This window comes from Diceros bicornis, chromosome 36 (assembly GCF_020826845.1).
Source record: "Diceros bicornis minor isolate mBicDic1 chromosome 36, mDicBic1.mat.cur, whole genome shotgun sequence".
Lineage (NCBI taxonomy): Eukaryota > Metazoa > Chordata > Mammalia > Perissodactyla > Rhinocerotidae > Diceros > Diceros bicornis.
The window spans coordinates 17,818,400-17,842,200 of NC_080775.1; the positions used below are offsets into that span (position 1 = coordinate 17,818,400).

Here is a 23,801-nt window from a genome sequence, read left to right on the forward strand (position 1 = left end):
TTTTCACTCTGTTAATTTTCTTTTTATCTTTACTTTGATAGTCTTCATTTTGTAGATACTTTTTATAATAATTTGATTAGTTGCTTGAAATGAAAAGACAAACTCTCTTTCATTACTAGAAATATTCCATATTTTTCTAGTTAAAAAATAAATTTGTAGCCCATCTGAAATTCTGTATGATGTATAATGAAGACGAAGAGATCAATTTGTTTTTCTTCCTGTTAACGTTATTATACTAGAAACATTTATTTGTTATTCTTTTCCCTATTTTTTACTTGTGATGAGAATTTTTAAGATCTACTCTCTTAGCAACTTTCGAGTATACAATGTGCTACTAGTAACTGTAGTCACCATACTGTACATTATGTCCTCAGAAATTATTTATCTAACAACTGGAATTTGGTACCTTTCGACTGCCTTCATCCATTTCACCTGCCCTCACCTCCCTGGCCACCACTAGTCTGCTCTCTTTTCTATGAATTCAGTTTTATTAGATTCCACATTCGGTGAGATCATAGAGTATTTGTCTTTCTCTGTCTGATTTATTTCACTTAGCATAATGCCCTCAAGGTCCATCCATGTTGTCCTCGTATATTTAAAATGTACTAATTTGTAGCTTTAAAAGACTATTTCCCATTTGTCTGTTTTTTGTTTTTATCTAGTATCAATAGGTTCAGATACATGCTTATTTTTTATTTTTTCAAATTTATTTTGGACAGCATACTCTCAGCATATTCCTTAATATTTCATTTATCCTTTGGGAATTTTAATTGACATTATGCTAAAGCTATGAATTTACTTAAAAAGTATTTTCAACTCTGGTAATTTAAATAATGAGGGGTAGTTCTATTTGTCCTTTTAATCTATATTTTTTCTTTTCCTCTTTCCTTCTCTTCCTTTTTTCCTTGCACTTATTTTTCCCTCTCTTAATAGTTATTGCTCTCTAGTTCCTTTAAATCCTCATTAATTTCCAAGCATTTATTTGTTTATGTAAATGCGATATCTCTTGATAACTCTTCTTAATAAAGAATTGTTTGAAAAGGATTAAATAATAATTGAGATACCATTCTAATATTACTGAGGTTTTTAAAAAAATGTCAAACCCTCAATATTTGCTCATTTCTGGGATTTCTCTTTAAGAATAATATTTTATATACATATCCAGTTGTGCTTTTACTTGCTTGCTGTACCTTGGTAATTTCATAATAGGAAATAGTAAGCATCAGGGCCACATTATGACTTTCACGGGCCCTTGGCACTTTTGCCTTCATGAGTCCCTTTCTTCATAAAAATGTAATAAAAATATTTTATGACTGCATTGTTATAAAGACAAGTATATTATTATACATTAAAACATTTTCTTTGACCTAAAAGTTCATTTTTTTCTTCTGATTTTAAAAGAAATTAAAACTTGTGTGCCCCTAAAATTATTGTGAGCCCTAGATGATGTGTCTACATGCCTAAGGATAACTATTACAGAATTGGGTTATATATTCTCAGATCAACTTAGTAATAGAAAATTATTAAGGTTCTTTTCAGGTGAGTAATAAACTATGGGATATTTATGATGGAGTTATGATGTCATTTATTTATTTTTATTGTGATAAAATATATATAACATAAAATTTACCACTTTAACTATTTTCAGCTGTACAGTTGTGGCATTCAATACATTCACATTATTGTGGGATCATCTTTATCCATCTTCAGAACTTTTCATCATCCTTAACTAAACCCTCCACCTGTTAAACAACTTCCCATTCCCTCTTCCCCCAGCACCTGGTAACCACTTATAGTTTGTTTTTAATGTTTTGTTTCTTTTTTTCCTGTGAGGAATATTGGCCCTGAGCTAACATCTGTTGCCAATCTTCCTCTTTTTTTCTTTTTTTTTTGGTGAGGAAGATTAGCCCTGACGTAACATCTGTTGCTAGTCCTCCTCTTTTTGCTGAGGAAGACTGGCCCTGGGCTAACATCCGTGCCCATCTTCCTCCACTTTATATGGGACGCCACCCCAGCATGGCTTGATAAGCCAGGGGTTGGTCCGCGCCCGGAATCTGAACCTGTGAACCCCGGGCCGCCAAAGTGGAGTGCATGAACTTAACCGCTGTGTCCCCGGGCTGGCCCTGTTTTTAATCTTTTAAATCATTTTATAATTAGTGTTTATGGGAAACTTATGGAGATCTGGTTTATGTTATCTAGGAACCTAGATACATGTGTTTACATATGAGTTGCTGATGAAAGCATAAGAATATTGAGCAGTATTGTAGGTTGTCAATGAGATATTCTAGATACCCGGTGTGCTTTAGAGAAGACTGAGACAGGTACTTGGTGTGAGAGAGGAAAGGGGACGTGAGTTTTCCTGAGACAAATTTAGATAGGGTGTGTTGAAGTAGAGGGAAGTTATGGATTGGAATGCAATTCATAAAGTTATTTGTATACTAGGCAACAGTCTAGGTTTTTTAGCAAAGCGTTGCCATTTAATGTGTTAATGTGTTAATCCGTAATTTTATAAACTGTACAGATCTATTTAAGAGGGCAGATTTAGGGATGGTGGAGGGAACTTTGGGGAAAGTGTTTCTCTTTCAATAAGATTTGTTTTTTTTTATCAAAATGATTTGTAACCAGCAATGTATTGTAGAATTACTTAGTGCATAAGTAAAATAATTTGTATTAATTTGTCTTTCTTCCCTAAGAAAATAATTTTTAAAAATCCTTTTGGCCTTTTCTCTTTTTTTTTTTTGGTAAGAGTCATCTGTTTTAGAGTTGTAGTAGTTAGGAAAATATTCTCAAGTTTTAAGGGGAAAAAAAGAGCCATTATTGTGAAACTTCATTTGGTCAGAACTTTAACCCAGACACATGGCTCCCAGTGATGTTTTGAAAAACGCTTGTTAATTCTTCCTCTTAAAAAAAAATCTTAGTGTTCTGTCCTTTAAACCTGTGTTCTTTAAACTATTCTTTAAACATACGTATGTGTATTTATGTTTATTGATTTAAAGAAATGCTTATATAAAACATGTACGTTTTTGTTTTAAAAATAGATATATGTTCACAAGGCTCAAAAATTAAAACAATTTAAAAAGATTCACATTGACAAGTTTAAGTCCTGTGCCTGTTTTCCTCTCTCATTCTCTATAAGTAACCACTCTTGTTTCTTTTGTATGTTTCCATTGTTTCTTTACACAAATATGAATATATTTTCCCCCCATTCAGAGACAATGAGCATATTGTATACACTATTCTACGTTTGTAATTACTTAATTCCTTAATGTATCCTGTCAGCCTTAAAAATGTTATTTCTTTTAATGTGTATTAGTATTGTGCTGGTTGTCAAATTGCTAAATTTAGAAATCATTTTCTACTTCAACATCACTTTTGATTAGTGGCATATAGAATATTTAACACTTTAATAATTAATTACAATTACTTATTAATTTCAAGTAATTATATCAATCTCAGGAAACCTAGTAGATACAATTCCTATTTGCTTCGTATAGGTTATAGGTTTTTTGTTTTTTTTTTTTTGCCTGAAATGTTTGAATATGCTAGACTTAAAACTTTAAAAAAAAATTCTGAAAATTTTTTTCTGCCTTCCTAAGATATTCACATGATGTTTAGTGTGCAGCTCCAGTGTGTGAGTAAGTACTGAAAAATGCTTAGCCAGTGAGGTCATATGATGGACTGAAAAGTCTCTGTTTGTTTAGAATCAAGAGAACTTTCAGAATGGTGGTAGCAGTTTTCTTTAACATATCTTCACATAATAAATAGCTTTTGTTTGTTAATTTTGATTGATTTCTTTTTTTTTTTATTGATGTTTTAATGGTTTCTAACATTGTGAAATTTTGGGTTGTACATTTTTGTTTGTCCATCACCATATATATGACTCCCTTCACCCTTTGTGCCCACCCCCCACCCCCACTGCCCCTGGTAACCACAGTCCAGTTTTCTCTGTCCATGTGTTGGTTTATATTCCACATATGAGTGAGATCATACAGTGTTTGTCTTTCTCTTTCTGGCTTATTTCACTTAACATAATACGCTCCAGGCCCATCCATGTTGTTGCAAATGGGATGATTTTGTCTTTTTTTATGGCTGAGTAGTATTCCATTGTATATATATACCACATTTTCTTAATCCAATCGTCAGTCGAGGGACACTTAGGTTGCTTCCACTTCTTGGCTATGGTGAATAATGCTGCAATGAACATAGGGGTGCATAAGCCTCTTTGGATTGTTGATTTCAGGTGCGTTGGATAGATTCCCAGTAGTGGGATGGCTGGATCATAGGGCATCTCTATTTTTAATTCTTTGAGGAATCTCCATACCATTTTCCATAGAGGCTGCACCAATTTGCATTCCCACCAGCTGTGTATGAGGGTTCCTGTTTCTCCACATCCTCTCCAACATTTGTTGTTTTTTGTCTTGGTGATTATAGCCATTCTAACGGGCGTGAGGTGGTATCTTAGTGTTGTTTTGATTTGCATTTCCCTGATGATTAGTGATGTTGAGCATCTTTTCATGTGCCTATTGGCCATCTGTATATCTTCCTTGGAGAAGTGTCTGTTCATTTCCTCTGCCCATTTTTTGATCGGGTTGTTTGTTTTTTTGTTGTTCAATTGTGTGAGTTCTTTATATATTATGGAGATCAACCCCTTGTCAGATGTATGTTTTGCAAATATTCTCTCCCAGCTGGTTGGTTGTCTGTTCATTTTGATTCTGGTTTCATTTGTCTTATAAAAGCTCTTTAATCTGATAAAGTCCCACTTGTTTATTTTTTCTTTAGTTTCCCTAGTCTGGGTAGGCATGTCATCTGAAAAGATTCCTTTAAAACCAATGTCAAATAGTGTGTTGCCTATATTTTCTTCTATGAGTTTTATAGTTTCAGGTCTCACCTTCAGGTCTTTGATCCATTTTGAGTTGATTTTTGTGAATGGCGATAGCACATGGTCCACTTTCATTCTTTTGCATGTGGCTGTCCAGTTTTCCCAACACCATTTATTGAAGAGACTTTCCTTTCTCCATTGCATGTTCTTAGCACCTTTGTCGAAAATTAGCTGTCCGTATATGTGTGGTTTTATTTCTGGGCTTTCAATTCTGTTCCATTGATCTGTGTGTCTGTTTTTGTACCAGTACCATGCTGTTTTGATTACTATTGCTTTGTAGTATGTTTTGAAGTCAGGGATTGTGATGCCTCCTGCTTTGTTCTTTTTCTTTAGGATTTCTTTAGCTATTCGGGGTCTTTTGTTGCCCCATATAAATTTTAGTATTCTTTTTTCTATTTCTGTGAAGAATGTCATTGGGATTCTGATTGGGATTGCATTGAATCTGTAGATTGCTTTAGGTAATATAGACATTTTAACTATGTTTATTCTTCCAATCCACGTGCATGGGATAGCTTTCCATTTCTTTATGTCATCATGGATTTCTTTCAATAATGTCTTGTAGTTCTCATTGTATAGGTCCTTTACCTCCTTGGTAAGATTTATTCTTAGGTATTTTATTCTTTTTGATGCAATTGATGATTGATTTCTTTATATTCTCATATGTGAAAAATAGATGTTGAGGGTAGGTAAGTCTTTGATTTATTCAGACGTAACTAGAAGGATAAAATGATAGTCATTATTGGTATTTTGTGAAAAATATAAACATAAGCCTTTGGGAAAGAGTTTGTTAAAAATGTTTTTCACTGCCTCTGTATTGTCTTGTCCTAGACCTGGGCTATGACTGTTTCTGACTTTCAACTGGAGGTTGATAGAATATTTCCTGATTTTTTTTTTTTAAGGGAAAAGTAATCTCTGACCTAGACATCTGCAAGTTGGAAGGGCAGCATCAGGTAGAGAAACATCTCTTCCAATATATATTTTGTTATAATCATATCCTCAATTTACAGGCCTTAATTTTGAAAGTCTTTTAAGAATAATAGCCAACATTTATTGATTGCTTGTCATTTGCCAGCTCGTATTTAAGTGCCTTATAAACATGTAATTATCACAGCAGCTCTAGGTACTGTAGCTTTCTCCAGTTTACAAATGAGAATCTGATTCATACTTAGGATTCTTTAATATAACTTAAATTAGGGGAAGAGTTCCAACAGGAATAAAATTAAAGAATTTTTTTCATAAAGTGTGATCTTGATTTCCATGCTCTTTCACTTTCTTAACATCGCAGAATTACTGTCATTGGTTTCATTCTCTTTGCAGCAGTCATTTTTCTTTTTATTTGACAAACACTTAGAATTGGCTGGGTGTCGTGCTTTGTGTATACAGTGGTGAATAAAGCAGGCACAGCCCTTGCCATCAGTTGTGATGACAGTCCACTAGTGGAAGATAGAAATAAACGGATAAACAGGTAATAGGCTAAGAAGATAGCGAGCAGAGTACTTTGGTGAGGAGTAAAAAGAGAGGCCTGCTTAGAATTTTCAGGGAAGGACTTGTGTGAGGGAATAACAGTAATGCTATGATTTTAAAGTTGAGAAGAAGCAAAGAGCTGAGAGCAGAGGTCCCAGGCAGAGGGAATAGCATCTGCGTGAATGCAGCAAGGTAGAGAATACTTGGTGCTTTCTGAGAACTTAAAGATATAGAGTAGCTGGAGCAGAGGTGAGTTGCCCTAAATGAGTACAGAGTTGGGTATAAGAGAGAGTGAGTGAGTCAGAAAAATAGAAGATGAAAGTTGGAATGTTTGAAATTGAGATTATAGAGGGTTTTCGATTATTGGTAATGACGTGGTCTAGGATGTGACCATGACAGTTGATGATAAGGTGGGATAGAAGTTGAAAAGCCAAGATGTTGAAAGCATCACTTACATAGTTATTAACATCTCTGAGAATTAAGACAGGAGTAATGTTGGAGAGAGTGGCAGTGAGCCAGGAATTAAAATCATTGAGAAATGAGGGGACCGTTGAGGTTTTTGTAAATGAACTGCAACTGATCTGACATGATCAGGACTGTACTGTTTTAAGAAAGAGGGAGGGAGAATGATTTGGAAGGAGCGAAGAGGACCCATACCTCATTTAGTAGAGGTATGTACTCCCAGGTAAGAGCCCTGGGAGGACAAAAAGCTACCACTTAAGATGGCTGCAGGAGAAATAGTAGACTCCATGGAGAGCCAGCTTTCTGTAGAGTAAAAGGACCAAAGATAGGGGCTTTTGTTGATAATGGGCTGTGAATTCTAGAGGATACAGCGGAAGGTGTCAGAAGTTGGGGAGTAATGGATATGCAGAGCTGTTTAATGATGGAAAGGAGCTTTTAGGGACTAGTATAAACAAGAATAACAGGCGTATGTTCTCAAGTTCTCAGTGATTGGATAGGTGAAGAAGCTTGAGGTTGAATAAGTCTTACATCGAATCAAAGGCTCACTCTTATCCTTTACTGGGGTGAACATCTTTTCCTATGTTTAAGAGCTGTTTGTGTTTTCTTTCCTGTGAACTGTCTCTGCATATCCTTACCTCATTTCTAGGAGTCCTTTATCTATTAGGAACATATCTGGTCTGTAATATGAGTTGCATATATATATATATTTTTTTTCATTATTCTTTTGACTTAAGAATAATGTTTGTTTTTCCTAAATGGAACAACATGTTTTTCCATTTAGGAGTTTTTGATTTTTATATAGTTGGATTTATCAGTATTTTCTTATGGTTTATAGAATTTTGAGTTATATAGGACTTTCTCCACAGTTTTAGTGGCATTATCTGATATGTTCTTTATGGTTTCATTTTTGTTTTATAATGAATAGACCTTTGTTTAAATACAATTTTAGATTTACAGAAAAATTGAGCAGATAGTACAAAGAATTCCATATTACCCACCCAACCCCTATATCCAGTTTCCCCTATTATTAACATCTTACATTAATGTGGTACATGTGCTACAGGTAGTGAACCAATATTGATACATTGTTATTAGCTAACTAAAGTTCATAGTTTACATTAAGGCTCACTTTGTGTTGTAGAGTTTTATGGGTTTTGACAAATCCATAATGACATGTATCTATCACTACAATATTACACAGAATAGTTTCACCATCCTAAAAATGTCCTGTGCTCTACCTATTCATCCCTCTCCCTTCCCTCTCTCTGAACCTCTAACAACCACTAATTTTTTTTTACTGTTTCTATAATTTTGCCTTCTCCAACATGTCTTAATTGGGATCATGTAGTATGTAGACTTTTCAGACTGACTTCTCTTACTTAGCAAAATGCATTTAAACTTCATATATGTCTTTTCATGGCTTCATAGCTCATTTCTTTTTATTTCTGAATAATACTTCGTTATATGGATGCACTATAGTTTGTTTATCCTTTCACATATTAAAGGACATCTTGATTGCTTCTAGTTTTTGGTGATTGTGAATAAAACTGCTATAAAATATATTCATGTACAGGTTTTTTTTGTGGACATAGGTTTTCAACTCAGTTGGGTAAATACCTAGGAGCATGGTTGCTAGATCAAGTGGTGAGACTATGCTTAGCTTTGTAAGAAACCACCAAATTGTCTTCCAAAGTCTCTGTACCTGTGGTTTCATTTTCTACATTTAAGTCTTTGATCTCTTTGGAGTTTATCCTGTTATGTAGTGTGAGGTATGGCTCTAACTTTATTCTTTTCTGTTTGAATACCCCAAAGTTCCAACACCACTTACTGAATAGTCCATCTTTTTCTTTTTTTATTGGAAATACTACCTTTATATGTTACATTCCCATATGTATTTGGATCTATTTTTTGAACTTTCTCTTTTGTCCCATTGGTATTGTCTCTTCATGTCCTGCTACCACATGGTTTTAATTATTAAAGCTTTTAATACATTTTAATATTTGGTAAGGCTAGTTTTCCTCATTTGTTTTTTCCAGAGTTTTTCTAGATACTCTTGCTCCTCCCTACTGTCCCCAGATAAACTTTAGGATTGGCTTGCCTAGTTTAAAAACAAAACTGTTTCTTTTTAAATTGGTTTCGTTTTAAATTAATGAATTGTCTTTATGATATTAAATCTTCCTATCCAAGAACATAGCTTGTCTTTCTGTTTGTATCCTTTAGCAGTGTTTTAAAGTTTTGCTCTTATAATTTTTGTACATTTTTGGTAAAGTTTCTTATAAGGTATTTTGTCTTTTTGCTACTATTTAAGTGGAGTCTTTCTTTACCTGGTTGTTTAATGGGAAATTTTTTTTTCAAAGGTAAACTATGTGTATCCTGAAAAGAATGATCCCCTGTAAGGGGAAAATTGAGATGATGATTCAGGAGAAAGTAGGGAGAGCAGCAGGAGCCAGTCCTTGACAAGGCAATAGGGTATGGGATCTGATTAGATCTGATTTTCCCATCTTTACTTGCCCTGGACAATGATTTTACTTGTATTTTACTGTGATTTTTAAAACACTATATATTTTATAGAATGGGACCTATAGAATCCAAATCCTAGTGACTGTAGAGATCGTTTCACAGATGAAGAAACTACAGCCCTGAGATTTTAATGTGACTTGTCCAAAAGTAGTAGCAGAGGCACAATCAGAAGTCAGGTTTCTTTACTCCCGATTTTATGTTTTTTCTCACTTTGCTGCTGCATCCTTAAGTGCCTATAATTAACAGTTATTTGAAAGTTATTATCATGAATCAAGACATGCCAATTTTATATTGAAGTTTTTAGTGATTCCTTTCTCTCCCATACATTATATTACATTGTGTTTTGTTTGACTGAAATAATACCTTAGTGTTATATGGTCTGGGAAATTCAAAATATCGTCAGACCGAATTTAAGTATGTGGTGACTATTATCTACCCTTCCATTAATCCTCAATATTTAGTTTCTAGAAGTTTAGTTTACCTCCTTTTCTGATAAAGTCCTTTGGGATCATGAACTTGCTCTTCAAATAGCCAGATAACATCCTTTGTGTACTATATTCATGTTTCATCGATCATCTCATAAGAAATGCCTACTTTACAAGCTTAAAATCAAGAATTGGATATTTGTACTCAGTGTTTTGCCCTTTCCCCCCTTGTGTTGTGTAGACTGTGTTTTATGTAATGTGTATTACAATTCAAATATGCATTTTTAATATGCCATTGAATATAGAGTTATTCTGATTTCTTTCATATTTTATATTAGCATTTCCTTACAGTTAGTGTAATGCCTTTATACTTTTGAAAGGCATTCTCTTAAATTAGACTCCCCTCAGTATTCAAGGAGGGTTTATATTATCTGTTAATTAAAAAAAAAAAAAAACATATTTACTTCATTCAGCAAAGATTTGAGTTTCTGTATCTTTTAGTGTGTGCCTACTAGATACTAGCATACCTATCAAAGCTGTGCAGACAGGTCTACCCTCCCTCCCTCCACGATATAGATGTACGTATATCCTTGAATGGTGAGATGTAGTAAGGCACTTTTTTATAGCATGTAAGACGAAAATGTAAAGTCTAAATCACTCTAAAATAGCTTTGAAAGCTTAAGTTGTAAAAGTAACTTGATAGAAGAATTTCTAAGACGTGTTTATGCTTTCTAGAACTAACATTGTTGAGTGTCTGTAAGTCCCTGACATGATTCTAGTTTTGTAATAACATACTGATAGGGAAACATTAGCATCCCCTTTACAGATGAGGTCTGTCAAACTTTAAATCTTTTTCTTCTGCATCACAGTGCTACTTTTGTCTGGCAATGGTTCTCAGCTCGGGTGGTGTTGCGCTGTTAGGGATGGTTTTGGTTGCCACAATGACGGGGTTACTACTGACATTGATTAAGTGGGGACCAAGGATGTGATATACCAGATAGTCTTACACTACAAAGAATTTTTCTCTCCTGAACATCCAGTAGTGTCCCTATTTGGAAACATACTGTTAGTATCTTTGTACTTTTTCAGTCCTACTTCATAGGTGATTAGAAGTTAACTGTGCAAGCACTTTCATTAACTGTGCTTTATATTATTTTGTGCGTATGTGTGTGTGTGTATATATATATATATATTTACTATTTTTCTTTTATATTTGCAATACCTTAAGGAAAATGTCCTATTATTCTTCTGTCAGGCCCCATGAGGGGGATAATGAAGAGGTGGTATCCTCATTTTGAAAAGTGGTTGATCTAAAATCAGTGATTGATTTAGTAATAGATGTAATAATTAGAATTTAAATTTACTTTCTTTTCAATGGTAATAATTTCCTTAAGAGTATAAAACTTTCTTATCACAATTTAACCTAGTATTTTTATGATACAAAAGTACTTTTCAAATGAGATGTAGATATGAGACATATTTGAAATAAGAGACCTTTTAAAAATTTTATAAAGCATAAGATGTCATAGATCTTGACTCCTTTATCCAACAAAACCATTAAATATTTTTGGCTTTCTCCTTATATATTAATGGAAAGACATTTTTAGATAATCTCACTAACTGGTGACTAGAGACTAATGTTGAGCTATTTATCTGTCATAACTGTACAACAACATACCTATAAGTAGGTAGACCTTTATAAATAATGTGGTGACAACTTTGGAAATTTGCTTGTGGCTATTCAAATAGATTTTAAATTTCAATTATTCCTTGAAAAATTACAGGAATGCAAAATTAGTTTTAGTTTTCCTTGATCCTCTCAGTAGGATGTTTTCCTTGATCCTCTGAGTAGTATGCATGTTTAACTTATTGAATTTAACTCTATTCTTTGCAGCCCCCTCAAATTTTATTTTTCCTGAAAACTTGTCCCTCCTGTCCATTTATTGAACTTATATGTGCTGTATCACAATTACAGTTCCTAGTTCTCTTATAGGGTGTGAATATCTTACTGTACTGAGTGCAATTCTTGCTCAGGCTGTGCACATTTTAAACAGCATGGCCCTATATGCAAGCCATCTTCTTCAACTGGTGCTCAGAGTAACAATTTTGCTTTAATAATTGAGGAAAAGTTGCATGTTGAGCCTATCTGAGAGGTGGCAGAGTATGTACTCCAACAGGTAACTCGGTAATCAAGGAAAATTGATTAACTGCAATTTTTGCCTTACACCCTGACTTTGGAAATAAACCCCAAGAAATGGTACTATTCCATTACATTTTACAATGGTGTGATTTGTGCTTTGGTCATTTATCATCAGTTAAGAGTAACAGAAAGTTATTTTGGGGTTGGAAAGCTGGGAAAGGTGAGAGATGATTCTCCTTTCCCTTTTCTTATCCCTATCCCTAACCCCTGTCTTTTTGTTTTCCCATGTCAAAAGAAGGAAAAGAGAGGATATGTCTTAAAAAAGCTTTAAAATACCAAAATGGGGTTTTGAGAGAGATGAGGATTTGGCTACGCTTTACAAAGGTAGGTGATGGAAAACATTGGTAGACTCCTCTAAATGCACATGCAGATTTTATCTCAACATGTATTTTTACAAAATACTTCAGTTGTGTTTATTACCATCAGTCTCTTTCCTGACATCCTGTGCTCCTCCCTGCACTACTTATTATGCATTTTTCCCCTAATTATGGTCTTATTGTAATTCTTAAGAAATACATTTTGTGAAAACATGTACATTTTCCACATAGAAAGCAAACTCAGTGGAAGATATACAGAAGTTGGTAACACATAGAGCTTTATAATGAAGATTATTCAGTTATTCTAAATACTAATTACAACAGTGAAAAGTAGTGTTTAAATATTATTTAGCTCAATGATTTTATCATTGAGTATCTGCCATTTTGAAGGCAGTATTCTAGACAACATTCAGAATGAAAATGTTTTACCTTCATTCACTGGAGAGTAACAGTAGTTGCTAAATAAATCTTATTTTTGTTCTCTCAAATTTCACTTGAGAGTAGGGAGCCAAGGATGAGCAATGTAGCCCGGGACCCTGTCTTCAGGAACCCTCAAGATGGGGATATAAACAGTTAAGGAAATTTTATTCAAATTTTATTTTAAAAAAAAAGAAGATAAAAAGAAAACTCAGATAATTCTAAATAATACAGGTTAGTGTTATTTAAAGCTAACAGCTGTCACTACACTTTGTTAGAGGCAATTTTAGTTATCTATTGCTATGTAACAAATCATCCTAAAACTTAGTGGCTTAAAAGAGCAGTTTACTATTATCTCATGGTTGTGTGGGTTAACACCTGGGCATTTCTTGTTTCGGGTCTCTTATGGAGTTGCAGTCAGATAGTGGCCGGGACTGGAGTCATCTGAAGGCCTGACTGGGATGGATGCTCAGTATGGCTGGCAGTTGATGACAGGCCATCCTCAGGGACGTCAGCTGGGGCTGTCACTTGAAACACTTACTGAGGCCTCTGCATGTGGCTTGAGTTTCGCACAGAATGGTGGCTTGGATCTCAGAGGGAGCATCCTAAGAGCAAAAAATGTTCTAAGAGACCTAGCTGTACTCCACTTAGCTTCTTATGAACTGTAAGTCTCAGAATGTCACTTCTATTACATTGTGTTGGTCAAGCAGGTCACTGAGGTCAGCCCAGATTCAAGGGAGAGTCATTAGACTTTACCTTTTGGTGGGAAGAGCATGTGAGAAGGGAGTTATTATTGTGGTTATCTTAAATACATGATTTGCCACAGAGGCCTGTTAGTTCTATAAGTGTTGAATCAGAACTTTGAACTAGATAACAAAAACAATGAAATATATCATTAGAACAAAAAAATGGGCTTTAATAAACAAAATAGTAAATTCCATTTTTAATACTTGAAACAATCATTAAGAATGTGAATGGCAAAATGTGATGTAAGAGTTCCTTTATTTTTTTAATCTAGCATTTATTTAGGACTTTTTACATAGAAAAAAATTATTCTGTGTTGAGAAAGGTCTACCCATTTGTACATATTTGTAAACAGGAAGGGCTAACATGAAATCTTAACTGATTTGGTAGTCATGAAGATTTAGTCATGGTGACCTTTCATGGTTTTGTTTTATATACATGACCTGATAAAACTTTTAATTTATGAAAATTCATAAAAGCCAAATTGAAGATGATGGCATAAGATCAATTAATGAAAGTATCAACAGAGTTATTTGCTACCTGTTGATGATTTTTTCACAGTGTTATTGTAATTTACAAGGAGAAAGTGATTCATTCGGACAGTGTTGGTGACCGAATTGGATTCATCACCTGGGTCAGTATCCTTTAGCACTGGTATAAACATATAGCACTCTGTGCAGAGGACTCTTGCTTTCTGGGTACTTTCCCAGTAAGAGGAATGAGCAAGAATGAGTTTTGTTAAGTCATGGTTAGATCAAAGTGGTAACTGCTGATAAAATTCATTTAAAGAATATATCCTTTCCAGAATTGCCTTAAGAGCTTCAGGTTTGACAGAGTCTGTGTTTCATATGGGAAACTGGAAAAGTCTAAATTGCGAAAGAAAGCATGGTAGCATGGCTCTGTGATATTTGTGTCTGAAGATTAAGGAGGGTTCATATCTCAATTTTCATTTACCTTCCAGGATGAGGTAGCTTATTTTTAGTAGTTGTGACTTCATGTAGAAACTGAATGGCTGAGAGTGATATGATGGGAGGGGAGTGGGAGTAGAGAGGATTCCATAGAGCAGAGCCCCCTCTTAAAGCTCTGGTTTTTTTGAAGCCCGTGTACAGTTTGTTGAGATGGATTGGAGTATTACTTCTGCATAGTGAAATTGACTTTGATGCTTTAGTTCATTAGAGCTGACATATGCCAAGGCAGCTGTGTACATTCCTGAAAAGTCTGTTTTCTGTCTGGTCTACGATTTGAGAATAAGACATTAGAAGCCACAACTACGTGAAAGTACTGCCTTTTTTTCTTACCCTGTTATGAACTACATGCCCCAGATCTGTGCATAAAAAGATGATTTTGTAGATGAACATAGTTTTGGCTGGAATGACCATACATCCAGTTTGCTTTGGATAATTTCACTTTATGCCTGCTGTTCTAGTATTATGCCCAGTTAGCACTCCCTTGCACTCTCTAAAGGGTACTTGTGTAGATGATAAACTATACAGACACTGTGTTTGCAGTCAACTTTCATTTGTCATTGAGAGGATGATAGTCATAATATCCCTACTTTAAATTCACTTTTAACTCTTAAACCTTTTTAAAAACAGTATTTTAACCATAATCTTTCATTAAATTATAAGATTTAATAATAAAATATATGTTTAACTTCAGTTTTACTTCTGTGTTTTACTTACTGTCTTCTGGAAATACTGAAAAGCTGAATTAAAAAATGCGTAGAGTAGGGGCTGGCCTGGTGGTGTAGTGGTTAAGTTCACACACTCCACTTCAGCGGCCTGGGGTTCGTGGGTTTGGATCCCGGGTGTGGACCTAGATACCGCTCATCAAGCCGTGCTGTGGCGGTGTCCCACATACAAAATAGAGGAGGGTTGGCACAGATGTTAGCTCAGCAACAGTCTTCCTCAAACAAAAAGAAGATTGGCAACAGAGGTTAGCTCAGGGCCAATCTTTCTCACCAAAAAATTTTAAAAAATGCACAGAGTGGAATGAGAGAGTTAATACTAGATTTTTGTGGGTCACTTCTATTACTGGATAGTGCCAGTTTTATACACAATTCTGAAGGGATTTTTTAAGCTTATTGTATCTAAAAAGATATTACTGTGTTAGCATACATAAAGTGTTCATCAACACTTATAAACATTCTGATGGGCTTTTTATGGTGTTATCCTTTTTACGGTGCAATAGCCGACTTTGTTTTGGTGCCAGAGATATGTTTGCCTTGGTTTTTAAAATTGGCTGTGGTGAAACATTCAAACAATATAGAAATGAATGAAATAAAAAGTGCAAGTTCCATTTCAAAGCACCTTTCCAAAAGTCACCGCAGTTTAGATTTCTTTCTTCAAAAAAAAGTGGTTTATAAACAATATACCAGAAATTTTATTTAAAAATTTGGTGGTAAAGCAGTATAAAGGATTATTTTCTAAAATATTCGTTCCCTGAGCTGAATCATCTTTGGATTGTTATTTTTTAATGATTTTAACTTTAGTATTCAGATAATTCTTTTTGTATTTGGCCTTTACCAGTGCTTTGAAATGATAATTTTGTGGTTTTATATGTCAGAATGGTTTTCACAACTGCAAAAATTAGCATGGGGTCACAGACTCTGGCTCCTAAAAAAGTCCAACTGTGAAAAAGGCAAAATCTAAATAATAGTGTTATAGTATATTATTTCTTCAGTCTAATAATGCTGCTATCGGATACTTTTAATGTCATACAAAATTAATAAAAAAGAGCTTCAGAATCATAAGAGTTGAATACTTGATATGTAACAGGCATTCAATAAATATATATATTTTTCTCTTTTCTCCATGCTCTTTAGGGTGGAAAGGTTCCCAACAGGCAATGAAACATCCTTAGAAACAGAAATTCTATTTTTTATTTTTCCTTATTTAAAATGATTTTTTCTGTTTATCGCAGTGCTTAGTAATTGTATTCTCCATTCTTAAAGAAATTTTTTAAGATAATTATTCTTACTGGCCGATTTTTCCAGGGCTTATTAGAGTTCAAATCACTTGATAATATTTTTTCTTTTGTGTGTGTGTGTCCACTATCCATTTCTAAAACTTTTCTATAGTCCGAAACAGAAACTCTGTATGTATTAAATAATAACTCTCCATTCCCCTTCCTCCTAGCCACTGGTGACTTCTGTTCTACTTTCTGTCTCCATGAATTTGCCTGTTTTAGGTACCTCGTGTAAAGGGAATCGTACAATATTTATCCTTTTGTGTTTGGCTTATTTCACTTAGCATGTTTTCAAGGTCCATACGTGTTATGGCATGTGTCAGAATTTCATTCCTTTAGGCTGAATGCTATTCCATTGTATTTTGCTTATCCATTCATCTGTTGATGGACATTTGGCTATTGCGAATAATACTGCTATGAGCATGGATGTACAAATATCTGCTTGAATCCCTGCTTTGAGTTCTTTTGGGAATATACCTAGAAGTGGAATTACCAGATTTTATGGTAATTTTATGTTTTGAGGAACTACCAAACTATTTCACAATGGCTGCACCATTTTACATTCCCTCCAGCAAAGCATAAAGATTCCAATTTCCACATCCCCAACACTTTGGTATTTTCCTCTTTTTTTCTTAAAATAGTAGCTGTCCAGGGGCCAGCCCAGTGGCCTGGTGGTTAAGTTCACGCACTCGGCTTCAGCAGCCCAGGGTTTCTGGGTTCAGATCCCAGGTGCAGACCTAGGCACCGCTCCTCGAGCCTGCTGTGGTGGTGTCCCATATACAAAATAGAGGAAGATGGGCACAGGTGTTAGCTCAGGGACAATCTTCCTCAGCAAAAAGAGGAAGATTGGCAACAGTCTTAGCTTAGGGCCAATCTTCCTCACCAAAAAAATAAATAAATAAATAAATAATAATAATTATAGTAGTAGCTGTCCTAATGGGTGTGAAGTGGTATCTCATTGTGGTTTGATTTGCATTTCCCTAATGACTAGTGATGTTGAGCATCTTTTCATGTGCTTATTGGCCATTTATATATCTTCTTTGGAGAAATGTCTATTCAGGACATATTTTTTTTGGTGAGGAAGATTAGCCCTGAGCTAACTTCTGTGCCCAACTTCCTCCGTTTTATATGTGGGACGCCTGCCACAGCATGGCTTGATAAGCAATGTGTAGGTCCGTGCCTGGGATCTGAACCTGTGAACCCCAGGCCACTGAAGTGGAGTATGTGAACTTACTACGCCACCGGGCCAGCCCCAATTCAAGACATTTTTGAATTGGGTTGCCTTTTTTGTTGTTGAGATGTAAGAGTTCTTTTTGTATTTTGGATATTAGTTCCTTATCAGATATGTAATTTGCAAACATTTTTTTCTATTCTCTGGGTTGTCTTTTCACTATTGATGGTGTCCTTTGTTGTACAAAAGTTTTTAATTTTGATGAAGTCCAATTTATGTATTTTTTTCTTTTGTGAAGAATTGATGGTAATTCTTCATTAAACATTTGGTAGAATTCACCAGTTGAAGCCATCTGGTCCTGGGATTTTCTTTGTGGCAAGTTTGTTTGATTAGTAATGCAGTCTTTTTTTTTTTTTTTTTTTTTTGTGAGGAGATCAGCCCTGTGCTAACATCCGCCAATCCTCCTCTTTTTTTGCTGAGGAAGACGGCCCTGGGCTAACATTTGTGCCCATCTTCCTCCACTTTATATGGGACGCCGCCACAGCATGGCTTGCCAAGCAGTGCGTCGGTGCGCACCTGGGATCCGAACCAGCGAACCCCGGGCCGCCGCAGCGGAGCGCGCGCACTTAACCGCTTGCGCCACCGGGCCGGCCCCAGTAATGCAGTCTTTTCACTTGTTATGTAGGTCTATTCAGATTTCTGTTTTTTCTTAGTCATTTTCAATAGTTTGTGTCTTTGAGGAATTTGTCCATTTCATCTAGGTTATTTAATTTGTTGGTATAAAATTGTCCATAGTGATTTTTAAAAAATCTTTTTATTTCAATAAGTTGGGAGTGATGTTCCCCCTTTCTTTTCTTATTTTAGTAATTAGAGTCATCTTTCTTTCTTGGTCAGTCTAACTAAAGGTTTGTCAGTTTTTGTTTTTTGTGTTCTTTTGCTGAGGAAGATTTGCCTGAGCTAACCTCTGTTGCCAATCTTCCTCTTTTTGTATGTGAGCCGCCACCACAGCATGGCCACTGACAGATGAGTGATGTAGGTCCGCACCCGGGAACCGAACCCCAGGCCGCTGAAGTGGAATGTGCCGAACTTAACCACTAGGCCACTGGGACTGGCCCTGTCAATTTTGTTGATTGTTTTAAAGAACCAACTTTGAGTTTCATTGTTTTTTCTCTGTTCTCTATTTCATTTGTCTCCTCTCTAATCCTTGTTATTTCCTTTTTTCTGCTTGCTTTGGTTTAGTTTGCTCTTCTTTTTCTAGTTTCTTAAAGTAAAAGTTTGGATTATTAATTTAGATCTTCTTTTTTTAACATATGTATTTACAGGTAACTTTCTTCTAAGTGCTGCTTTTACTGCATCCCATAAATTTTGGTGTATTGTTTTCTTTTTCATTAATCTCAGTATTTTCTGATTTCCCTTGTAATTTTTTTTTCCTTTGGACCCATTGGTATTTAGGAGTGTATTGTTTAATTTTCATATATTTGTGAACTTGCCAAATTTCCTTATATTATTGATTTTTAATTTCATTCCATTGTGGTTAAAGAATATGGTTTCTATGATTTCTGTCCTTTTCAATTTGTAGAGATTTGTTTTATGGTCTAACATATTGTTTATCCTCTATAATGTTCCATGGCACTTGAGAAGAATGTGTATTCTGCCATTTTGGGGTAGAGTATTATATAGATGTTGATGATATTTTATAATATTATTAAGTAAAATATATATCATTTCAATCTGCTGAATTAATATATTGAGGCTATCTTCCTTTGACTTATATAAAGAGCTCCCAGCTTATGTTAACTGAATTCATTGCAAGGCAGTTCTGTGGTCAGAACATAGAGTATTTAAGAGCCAGCTGTACCTGGGTTTGAATCGTGTTTGTACCAGTTACTATCTGGTAACTGGTGTCATGAGCAAGGAACTGAACTTCTCTAAGACTCAGTGTACTGTGAGTGTTTTGAATATTGAATATGTTCCTTGCTTGTCAGTAAAATTTTGAGAACCTAAACACGTAGATGTTCCATAGGTTGAAGTTATTTCTATATCTATTATTGTTAATTATGTAGCATCCCCATGAAATACATATTTGCTGCATGTGTGGTCTGCTATTTAAAAAAAAATAAAACTGTTTTACTGAGATATGATTTATCTGCAATAAAATGCATTCCTTGTAAATGTACAGTTTGATAGTTTGATGAGTTTTGACAATTTATATGTACTATGTAAGCACCACCTCAATTAACATAGGGAGTATTTATCACTCCCAAAAGTTCCCTCTGCCCTTAGCAACTGCTAATCTGTTTTCTGTCATAGATTATATTTTCCTTTTCTAGAATTTCATAAAATGAAATTGTGTAGTATGTATTCTCATGTCTAGCATAGCATATGATTTTGAGATAAATCCAGGTTTTTGTGTGTATCGATAGTTTCTTCTATTTATTGCCAAGAGATACTCCATTGTATGGCTGTATTACAATTTGTTTATCCATTTACCTGTTGATGGCCATTTGGATTGTATCTAGTTTTTAGCTGATATGAAGAGAGCTGCTATGAACATTCTTGTACAGAATACTTGATAGTGTGCTTTCATTTTCATTTCCTTAAGTGAAATTTGTTTTTGTGATTTCATTTGATGTGAGAGTTATTTAGATGTGTTGTTTAATTTCCAAATATTTAGGGATTTTCCTGCTATCATTTTGTTATTAATTTGTAGTTTAGTTCTGTTGTGATCAAAGAATGTTCTTTGTATTATTTTAGGAGTTTTGGATTTGTCAACATTTGTTTTATAGCCTGGAATGTGATCCTGTCTTGGTGGATTTTCCATGTGCTTGAAAATGTGTATTCTGCCATGTGTGAGTGGAATGTTCAATAAGGTCAGGTTGCATGATAGTGTTGTTTAATTATTCTGTATCCATATATGTATGTGTGTGTATATATATATATATATTTTTTTTTTATTTATTTATTTATTTATTTATTTATTTTTTTGGTTTTACTTGTACTATCAAATTATTGAGAGGAGTATGTTGCAGTTTCCAATAGACTTGTCTTGTTTTTCCTTTCATTTCTATCAGTGTTTCCTTTATATATTTTGAAGTTCTTTTGTTGGGTACATACACATTTAGAATTGTTATGTTTTTGTAGAGAAGTTACCCTTTCATTATTATGGAATGTCCCTGCTTATCACTGTTAGTATTTCTTGTTTGAAAACTACTGAAGCCATTTGACTTTCTTTTGATTAATATTTATATGGTGTATCTTTTCCTATCTTGTTTTTTTTAATCTAAAGTAGATTATATATTTATATTTAAAGTAGATTTCTTGTAGACAATTAATAGCCAGCATATACTTGGTTCCTGTTTTTTTATCCAGTCTGACAATCTCTGCCTTTTAATTGGAGTGTTTAGACTATTTACATGTAATGTAATTATTGATATGTTTGGATTTAAAGCTACCATTTTGCCGAAAGTTTTCAGTATGTCTTATCTGTTCTTTGCTCCCTTTTCTTTTTTCTCCATTTTCCTTGCTTTCTGTTGGATTGAGTAATTTTTTATTATATTTTTATCTCCATTTTTGGCTTATAACTTGTGGGTCGAAGAGCAAATCACAAGAGCAATTGGAAAATGTTTTCAGTGAAATGCAAGTGAAAATACAATATACCAAAACTTGTAGGATGTAGCTACAGCAATCCATAGAGATAAATTTATAGCATTAAATGATTATATTAGAAGAAGAAACATCTCAAGTCAGTGATCTAAGTTTCTATCTTAAGAAACAAGAAGAATAAACTCGAGCAAAAGAAAGGAAATAATAAAAATAAGAGCAGAGGTCTATGAAATTGGAAGAAGAAAAACAACAGAGAAAAATCACAACTAAAGCTGTTTTTTGGAAAAAATCAAGTAGGATTTATCCTAGACATGCAAGACTGGCTTAGCACTTCAAAATCAATCAGTGTAATTAACCGTTTCAACAGACTAAAGAAAAAAAGAAAAACATATGATCATCTCAGTAAATGCAGAAAATATCTTTGGAAAAATTCAACATCCGTTAAAAACTTTCATTAATCTGAAATTAAAGGTAATTTCCTCAACTTGGTAAAAGGCATCTGCAAAAAGAACTATATGTTTAACATCATGGCAATTGTTCAGTAGAATTCACTAGTGAAGTCATCTGGACCCAGAATTTTTGTTGGAACTCATTTTATGAGGCCTGTAATACATCAATACCCAAAACAGAGATATTACAAGAAAAGAAAACCACAGACTTGTTATGTACAAAGGTACAAAAGTCCTCAACAATGTTGTAATAAAGGCAACACTGTATAAAAAGGATAATATATTATGACCAAGTGTGGTTATTTAGAACTTGGAGAATTTCCAGTTTTCCTTATGTTACTCATTTATAATATACTTTTATCATGCATTTTATCTAACATACCATGTATCATTTCAATTTTTAAAAAAATTAATTTTTTTTATGGTTCAAAATATGTTTTATCTTGGTGAATATTCTGTGTGCACTTGAAAAGAGTATATAATCTGCTATCGTAGAGTGGAGTGTTCTATAAATGGCATTTGAGTTAGGTTGGTACGTAGTATTATTCAGGTCTCCTATATCCTTACTGATTTTCTGTCTAATTATTTTATCAAGTTCTGAGAAAGGAATGAAGTCTCCAACTATGATTGTGGATTTGTCTTTTTCTCTTTTATCAGTTTTTGCTTCATGTATTTTGAAGCTCTCTTGTTAGATAAGAATACACATTTAGAATTGTTGTGTCTCCTTAGAGAATTAATCCCCTATTATGTAATTTTCGTCTTTCTCCCTGCTAATATACTTGTTCTGAAGTGCACTTTGATATTAGTATAACTGCTCCAGCTTTCTTGTGATTCATGCTTGCATGATGTATCTTTTTCCCTCCATCCTTTTACTTCTAAGTTACATGTGTCTTTATATTTAAACTGAGTTTCTTGTAGATAGCATTTAGGTGGGTCCTGCTTTTTTTTAAATCCAATTTAGCAATCTCTGTCTTTTATTTGGTGTGTTTAGATCATTTGCATTTAATATAACTATTGGTGTGGTTGAATTAAAATATTAAAATCTGCCGTATTTCTAGATGATTTCTGTTTCTTCTGTTTAACTTTTGTTTGTTTCTTTATTTCCATTTGTCCTTTACATATCAATTGAATATATTTTATGGTTTTCTTTTATTTCCATTTCTCTTTTAAAAATATTTTTAGTGATGGCCCTGTATTAAATTATTTTAGTCTTTTTTTCTCTCTGTACTTAAGTTCAGGTACTTTAAGCACGTCTTCAAGTTTACTGATCTTTCATTCTTATCTGATTAATTCCATCCAATTAATTTTTCATTTTACATATTTTTCATTCCTGGAAGTTTTATCTGGTTGTTTTTTTTGTGTGTGTAAGGAGGATCAGCGCTGAGCTAACATCTGCCAATCTTCCTCTTTTTGCTGAAGAAGACTGGCCCTGGGCTAACATTCATGCCCATCTTCCTCTACTTTATATGGGACGCCGCCACAGCGTGGCTTGACAAGCGGTGCATCGGTGCGCGCGCCCGGGGTCCGAACCAGCGAACCCCGGGCTGCCGCAGCGGAGCGCGCATACTTTACTGCTTGCGCCACTGGGCCAGCTCCTATCTGGTTCTTTTTTATATACCATTTTTTCCCTTATTACATTGATGATTTCTTGTACATCCTGAGCATACTTAAAATAGCTTTAAAAAGTCATTAACTGCTAATTTCATCATCTGTCATTTTTGCGTTTTCTTTCTTTCTTTCTTTTCTTTTCTTTTTTTTTTTTTTGGTGAGGAAGAGTAGCCCTGAGCTAACATCTATTGCCAATCCTTCTCTTTTTGCTGAGGAAGATTGGCCCTGGGCTAACATCCGTGACCATCCTCCTCTACTTTATATGTGGGATGCCTGCCACAGCATGGCTTGATAAGCGATGCATAGGTACGCGCCCGGGATCTGAACCTACCAACCCTGGGCTGCTGAAGCGGAGCATGTGAACTTAACCATTCTGCCACCAGGCCAGCCCCGTTTTTGCCTTTCCAATTGACTGATTTTTCTCCTAGGGATGGTATCTAGTAATTTTTGATTGAATGCTTAATATTATGATTTTTATATTGTTGAGTGACGGGTTTTATTGTATTCCTGTTAAAGGGTATTGGACTTTATTCTGTCACAAGTTAGTTTACATTTGGATCAACTTTATCCTTCTG

The 23,801-nt window shown here is 34.4% G+C and overlaps 1 protein-coding gene across 2 annotated transcripts in view; it reads left to right on the forward strand.

The window, feature by feature from the left end:
• Positions 1-23,801, forward strand: part of STAM (signal transducing adaptor molecule) — a 74,641-nt gene that overhangs the window by 21,134 nt on the left and 29,706 nt on the right. The window contains exon 2 of one of the 2 annotated variants that reach the window (XM_058532499.1): positions 5,779-5,829. The exons of the other annotated variant lie outside the window; for it this stretch is intronic. The gene's annotated coding sequence lies outside the window, so the exon portion shown is untranslated. The remainder of the gene's footprint in view (positions 1-5,778; positions 5,830-23,801) is intronic. 2 annotated transcript variants of the gene reach the window in all.